The following is a 7,885-nucleotide window of genomic DNA, read 5'->3' as shown; positions in this document are numbered from 1 at the left end:
TGTTCATTGGTTTGTTTCTGAGATGTGAAAAATTGAGTTTGAGAATCAACTAGCTTTGACATTATATCTTCTAAATTTGGCTTTTTATCATCGGTTTGTGGTGGTTTGTTTTAAAAAATAGGTCTTTGCTGATTGTAAGTATTATTGGATACTTGTTGATTGCTAGGACCTTGTTGGTTATTGTATGGAACATTTCGGTTATAATTCTGATTTTGATTGTAGATCGGTCTTGGTGGTTGATAATTATTCTGATAATTATTTCCAGGCCTTTGGTTTATGTATGAAACATTCTCTCTTTATTCCATTGTTAATTCAATACTGAGACAATCTTTTGTCAAATGTGGTCCTCCACACTGCTCACAACTAATTCGTATTGAGTGGATATCTTTAGTCATCTTTTTCATTCGTCTCTCGACAGCATCTATCTTTGCAGAAATGGAATCAAAGTCATGGCTAGAATTGGCTCTAGCTGCTTTAGATGATCTAACGATATCTTTTTCTTGGTGCCACTCATGTGAGTGGGAAGCAGTGTTATCAATAATTTTGTAAGCATCAGTTGCGGTTTTCTTCATAATGAAACCACCAGCTGCTATATCGATGTCTTTCCTTGTAGTGATGTCGCATCCTTGGTAGAATATTTGTACTATTTGACAAGTGTCTAAACCATGTTGCGGACATCCTCTTAATAACTTTCCAAATCTTGTCCATGCTTCATATAGAGTTTCATCTGGCTTCTGTGTGAACGTAACAATTTCTCCTTGAAGTCTCACGGCTTTAGATGCCGAAAAGAATTGTTTAAGAAATTTTTCAACTAAAACGTCCCATGTATGAATCGCCCGTTCAGGTAACGATTCTAACCAATCTTTGGCTTCTCCCTTTAAAGTCTAGGGAAATAACATGAGATATATCTGTTCATCTTAAACTTCTCTTATTTTAAATAGAGTGCAGATCCTATTAAATGTACGAAGATGTTCATTTGGATCTTCCTTCGGCGCAACACTAAATTGGCATTGATTAGTCACCATGTGTAGAATTTGTCCTTTGATTTCATAATCTGGCGCATTAATGTCAGGTTGAGTAATTGCGTGACCTTGGCTAGTGTGTTTAGCTCGCATTCGGTCTTCCATACTTAGAGGTTCCAGATTCTCCATGATTGAATTTGTTGAATCTGAATCACTAGAGGATTCTGATTTAATGGTTCGTTCCTCGACAATCTCCGTTTGAATGATTGGTGGTTCCGGAGGAAAGATTAATGTTTCAGGATCTATGAATTGTCCCTGAATATTCTCCGGATTCTCAATTGTGAGGTCGGGTTCAAAAAATGGATTATCGAAAATTTAATTGGAGTACTTGGTCGACTGGATGACGATTCTAAAGAAAAATCAACGACGACAATATTTGCTAGATGTCTTGATCGAGTTACAGGTGGTGAACGTACAAAAGGTGGTGAACGTTTTTCTCGGTGCATTCACTGAATATCCTATTAGTTATAAAAATAAGAAAAATTATATAAGTTATCAAATTAATAGACTTTTCTGATTTTGCCCACGTTTCGAATAGCCAAAAGATGCAGCAGAGGGGCAGGATTCGTTTGGTCTCAATATAATTGAGTACTATTTGGCTTCAATAACCCGGTCCACGTACAAATCCAACTATTACTACGAACCAGAAAATTTTGATGTCTATCAATTTAACTACTTAAAATAATTTTTCGTTTAAATTTAAAGAAATTTTAGATGAGAAAAAGAAAAAAAAAATCTAAGTCCTAAAAACTAGAGCGTCGAGAAATAAGAAAGAAAAAGAGCGCGTCGAAAAACGTCGAAAAAAAATAAAAGGTCGAAAAATAATAGGTGTCGCAAAATAAAAATAAGAAAGTAGCGCGTCGAAACTTAAAAAGGAACTAAAAACTAAGAATTAAAAGTTGCGTCTAAAAATATTAAAGCTTAAAAGAAAAACTATATCCCAAATGGCAATAACTTAAAAAGGTACTAAAACTTAAAAAGGCGTCGCAAAATTCTAAAGCACCTAAATCTTAGTCTAAAGAAAAAGCACCTAAGAGATTTTACGGCAAAGCCTAAAAATCTAGAAATAAAAATACTATGGCAAAAACTAGAACTTAAAACTAAATACGAGCGAAAAATACAAATATTACGCTAAAACAAATTAAAAGTTACAAAATATAAAAATAATCTTAAAGTTGTAAAAAGTACAATTTTTTATAAAAATATTATTTTTATAATATTTATTTTATAAAACTATTAATTTTATATATTAATAAAAACTAAAACTAAAAATACAAATTAAATCTAAAAACTAAAATTAAACAATTTAAAATACTAACCCTAATTAGGGTTTTAAATAAATAATAATAATAATAATTACTCCGTAATGATTGCTGTTAGAAGTCAAATGTGGCGTGTCAGGTACCCTCATGCGATCGTATGAGAATTTGCCTTCGGGCTCATGCGATCGCATGATCTAAGATTTCGGGCCAGGCCTTGGGCTACTACAGTACTGGGCCTCGAGAGTTTTTATTTTTATTTTTATTTTTTTTTCAGTTTTCTATTTTATATATTGATATAATATATTTATATAAATTAAATAAAACTTATATTTTTACAAAATAAAAATAAAGAAACCTTATAGTTATATATATATATATATATATATATATATATATATATATATATATATATATATATATATATATATATATATATATATATATATATATATATATATATATATATAAGAAACTCTTAAAAATATTTATATTTTTGTTTTTCTTTTTATATTTTCGAATATTTAAAACGTATTTTTACAAAAGCATATTTTTATAAAAGTAAACTTAAAAATTAATAAAAATCTTTTTTTTTATAAAGCGTTGCGCTTCCGGCGTTTTAAGCAAGAATTGTCCCCGACAGCGGCGCCAAAAATACTTGATGTGTGCAAGGTGTACTAGGAAATAGTATTATTTTTACAACAAAATACTATTAAATACGATACAATTTTACACAAGATATTTATTTATTTATAGAATGGATATACCTAAATCTTGCTACAACACTTATAGGCAGTGTACCTAATCGTACAGTAGTGTAGTTTTTAGTAAGTCCGGTTCGTTCCACAGAGATACACTTAAACAAGCTTAACGCTATATTAGTTTTAACTTATAAAAACACAAATATATATATATATATATATATATATATATATATATATATATATATATATATATAAAAGTAATATTATTATTATAAAAGGGGGTTTTTACCGTTTAATGACCGGTTTGTCGATTTTTAAAACGTTAGTCGCAGTTAAAACCTAATGTAAAATATTAAATAAATAAAAAGACTTAATTTAAAGCGTAAAGTAAATAACGATAATGAAATTGCAATAAATAAAGGTGCGATAAAATAAAATTGCGATAATTAAAGAGTACGATAATTAAAAGTGCAATTAAATACAAAGACAATAAATAAAAGTGCAATAATTAGAAGTGCAATTAAATATGAAAATAAAGGAATTATGCTTATTTAAACTTCCGTAATCATGATGTTTGACGTGTTGATTTTAGTTTATTCCCATGGGTTAATTGTCCTTTGTCCTGGACTATTCGATATGTCCATACGGATTTGTCCATAATAGTCCATCAGGCATAAATATAAAGTGCGAAAGTCTTCGTCAAATTATTCTTATTCCCGAAGTCAAATATTCCAACTAATTGGGGATTCGAATTATAACAAGGTCTTAATACTTTGTTTAATGAATACACCAGGTTATCGACTGCATGTAAACCAAGGTTTTACTACTTTGTTAACAATTACACCAATTACCCTAGAATGTAATCCACCCCTATTTCAACAAGTCTATTAACTATTAATCCAGTTCCGTGTCCGGTAAAATGAACAATTATTGGTATTTATAGATATCCCGCCCACCGTACCCAGTCAAGTGTATGTGGTTATATATAAATACGTTAAATTATAAGTCTATATATTAATTTAACGAGGTATCGTTTAGTTAATATAAAACCCATTAATAGCCCATAGTCTAATTTCCACAAGTGTCGTTCTTTTGTCCAAACCCCAATTATGGTATAAAGCCCAATTACCCAATCTTAATATTTTTAGCCCAACATCAAGATTAATTCGTCTTAAATAAGCATAATAAAAACTTAGCTACGAGACATTAAATTAAAAATAACATTAACCATAACTTACAGTGATTAAAAATAGCGTAGCGTTACACGGACAGAATTTCGACTTACACCCTTACAACATTCGCTAACATACCCTTATTATTAGAATTTAAAATTAAAATTAAAATTAAAATATATAAATATATTTACGTATAGATAGAGAGATGGATATATGATATATTAACTGAGCCAAACACGCGAATTTATAGGCCTGTGGGCTGAAAAAGGCCTCCATGCGATCGCATGAAGATTACTCTTCAAGGCCATGCGATCGCATGGCCAGCTGGTGAAGTTCACATGCCTTTGTTTTCTTTCTTGCCGACGTTTATAAATAATAATATAATATATAAATAATTATAAGAATTATTTAAATATTATATTTTATTTATGTGCATAGTTAACTTGTAATTTTTAGTCCGTTGCGTCGAGCGTTGAGAGTTGACTTTGGTCCCAGTTTCGGATTTTCGAACGTCCTTGCGTACAATTTAATATCTTGTATTTTGCGTTTTGCATCTTGTACTCTTGTAATTTTGAGACGTTTCTTATCAATAATTGGAACCTCTTTGATTGTATTTTGTACCTTTGAGCTTTTTGGTCGTTTGCGTCTTCAATTCGTCGAATCTGTCTTTTGTCTTCACTTCTTATTATTTAAACGAATATTACTTGTAAATAGAACAATTGCAACTAAAAGCTTGTCTTTCTTGAGGGATAATGCTATGAAATATATGTTTGTTTTTAGAATTATCAATGGTTCTTCTGTATCTGATTATTTTCATTCTATGAATTCTTTATGGAAATAATATGATGCTTGATATTGGCTAAAAAGTCACGTTTTCACCCCCGTATTGAGGCCCAAAAACAATAAAGTTCCAAGCTTTATCTCCAAAATACCCGCTTTGTCAGTTGAAACTGAAGATTAAATGATTACGAAGGCGGTGCAAAAAGAATCACGACAATCGGAGCTAAAACGAAGATTCTAGAGCGAAAACGGTGAAAGACGAGAAACCAAGCTACGATCAAGGAAATAGAGTTACGATCCAGTGAAATCAGCAGACCATACGGCTTGCCATATGGCCTTCCATACGGCCCAGGCAAACGGCCAGGCAAAACGGCTGACCAGTGCAAATGGGCATCAAAAACGGCCTGCCATACGGCTTGCCAGCCGTATGCAGGCCAAAACCAAGTCTATTTAAAGGGTCTTTGTCATCCATTTTTACACACACTTCAATTCACTTAATATTAGTCATACTTTCAAGGTCTTCGACTCCGTGCGGGAAACTTAGTACCCGGAGAAGAACGCCGAAGATTGTATTAGGAGCGGTCTGGAGTTTGAAGTTGTCACTTTTGTATTCGGAACTCGTTTAATCTACTGGTATTTCTATCATTTGTCTTTATATAATGTTTTACATTATTATGCTTTGTGATATTGTTGCCATGATTAGCGAGTAGGTATCTTTAGTGTATGCTATGATGTAGTCAGTTATAATGCCGAAATAATATTATGGTCTGTGTATGTTGTCGAGATGCTTTCTGATTATGCTTTAAACTCAATCACTTTTTCAACTAATAGAACGTAGTTATCAGCTCTGTTATTAGGAAGTCGCGAACCCTGATTCAGAGTACACTATCTATGTCACCCCTTGGTAAGAGAAGTCTATCGGATACAACGTAAGTTTGACTGAGGCACACCGGTTGTAGTAAGTCCACCGAGCCTTGGATTCCAACTGAGGACTCTTTCGTAGTGAAACATCTAACTAGACCCTAGTACATTGTCATTCCTAGACCATGCTAGTGTAGTCACCAAGCATATAAACTTCGTACGTGCACGCTGAAGCACAACGATTGTGGTAAGCTGTACCTCTGCTAAGTAAGGCCATGGAACTCGGTCAGTGCTGATTAGTACACTTCACCATAACTTGGTCTTAAGCATTGCACCCCGCTTGAGGGATTCTTAGTTAATTAAGGAACTGTTTATTTAAACACATAAAGGATTGGACCGTTAGGATAACCGAACGTGTTCATGGAAGTCAAAACTGACTTGGACATGGTGTTCTTTATGTTTGAACTCTTTTTAAGGGCCAAACTATCTTTTAAACCCAATATTAATGAAAGCAACGAAACACATTACGTCTCTCGGATATGGCAAACACTGTATTCTGTTATGCTTAAGAAAATTTATACCTTTGTGGAATGTTAATACGTCACCCAACCGAGTCGCTCAATTGGATGAGCCGTATGAACGTGTATGCCTGTAGTCAGACTGCACGGGCGTCGGGGGTAAGGGACGTTGCTGTCTATTCAGAATCTTCAAGCCTAACGCATTACCCAGTGACATGTCTTATGACAGGGGCGTTTAGGACCAGTATAATGAATACAAGGTCACTACCTATTCATGAGCTAGCATTCCCTAATCTCGGCAAAGTAACTGATGAAATCATAGTATGCGCTTATTTTAACCTTATCTGATTTGAAAATTTTATCGCATTTACTTTACTTTATCTTATAAACTAGAAAACCCAAAATTAGGTAACAAACCACTACTCCTTCCCTTTATGATTATCTTAAGCTTTAATATATGTCCGATTCTACTGATATCTTAAAAATACGACTCTAGGTCATACTTACCTTACTCATAATAAGGAGTAGTACGATTTAGGCCCCGCTAAATATAAATTTATAACTACTAACTCCCACTCTTGGAAGCTGATTCTGACGTCTTGCGGCCTGACGACACCGCATAAACAAAATCGTCCATTTCGGTCATATCAGGAGGAGTCAAGTTTTTAACGTCGCTGCCGGGGATTTGGTATCAGACAATACTGCTTGTGTCAAACTCATTCACAAGCATTTAGTTGTGTCTAAGAAAGACAATTACACACGGACTTGGTTGTTGGATTTTCCGAACAGTCTCCAATCATATTGGGACCAAAAGGATTCTGCCTCTCCGTAGTCGGTCTGGCCACTTGGTATGTTGAATAGTTTGTGCGAAGCTCTGTTATCGAAATACCAGGAAATCAGTAGAGAGAACCAAAAACATATTTAAACTTATGATAATTACCTTAGATTACTTTAGATCACTTTAGATTACTTTAGATTACCTTAGATTTCCCTAGATTACTTTAGATTAAATTAGATTGCCTTAGATTAAATTAGGAACTTAGCTTATCTACCATAAATTTTAAAAAACAAAAAGGCGTACCGAGTGTATGACCCAAACATGATCTAGACAAGTGTCGTTGTTATTTTTACCTGATCCAGACGCAATAATCTCTAAAGCACACAAAGAAGAACGAATCAGAAATCGAATGGCGTTACGCGTTACTCTAGCAAAAAACACCAAACCCTCGATTGAAGGTCGAGGAGGACCAATAAGATTTCCAGAGATTCAAGGACACTCGTTTGAGTTAAAATATCACATCATACAGCTCATCTAAAATAGCTGTTAATTTCATGGATTACTGAATGATGATCCTAATTCTCACCTCGATAAGTTCATATCTCTTTCGAACTCCTACAAACAGCCAGGGATAGAACAAGATATAGTCCGGCTATACTTGTTCCCCTATTCTCCCACTCATCATGCACAAACATGGTTTGAAGGATTGGAAAAAGATTCCATCACGTCATGGACGGAGATGGCTACTAAATTCCTAACCAAATATTTCCCTCCTTCTAAACAAACCA

The 7,885-nt window shown here is 33.5% G+C and overlaps 1 non-coding gene across 1 annotated transcript; it reads left to right on the top strand.

The window, feature by feature from the left end:
• The first annotated feature begins 660 nt into the window (after positions 1–660).
• On the top strand, positions 661–767 carry LOC139869727 (small nucleolar RNA R71). The gene has a single exon (XR_011766310.1). It is a non-coding gene; the product is annotated as a small nucleolar RNA R71 (small nucleolar RNA).
• The last annotated feature ends 7,118 nt before the right edge of the window (positions 768–7,885 follow it).

Source organism: Rutidosis leptorrhynchoides, chromosome 9, assembly GCF_046630445.1.
Source record: "Rutidosis leptorrhynchoides isolate AG116_Rl617_1_P2 chromosome 9, CSIRO_AGI_Rlap_v1, whole genome shotgun sequence".
Classification (NCBI taxonomy): Eukaryota; Viridiplantae; Streptophyta; class Magnoliopsida; order Asterales; family Asteraceae; genus Rutidosis; species Rutidosis leptorrhynchoides.
This window is presented reverse-complemented; position numbering and strand designations above follow the sequence as displayed.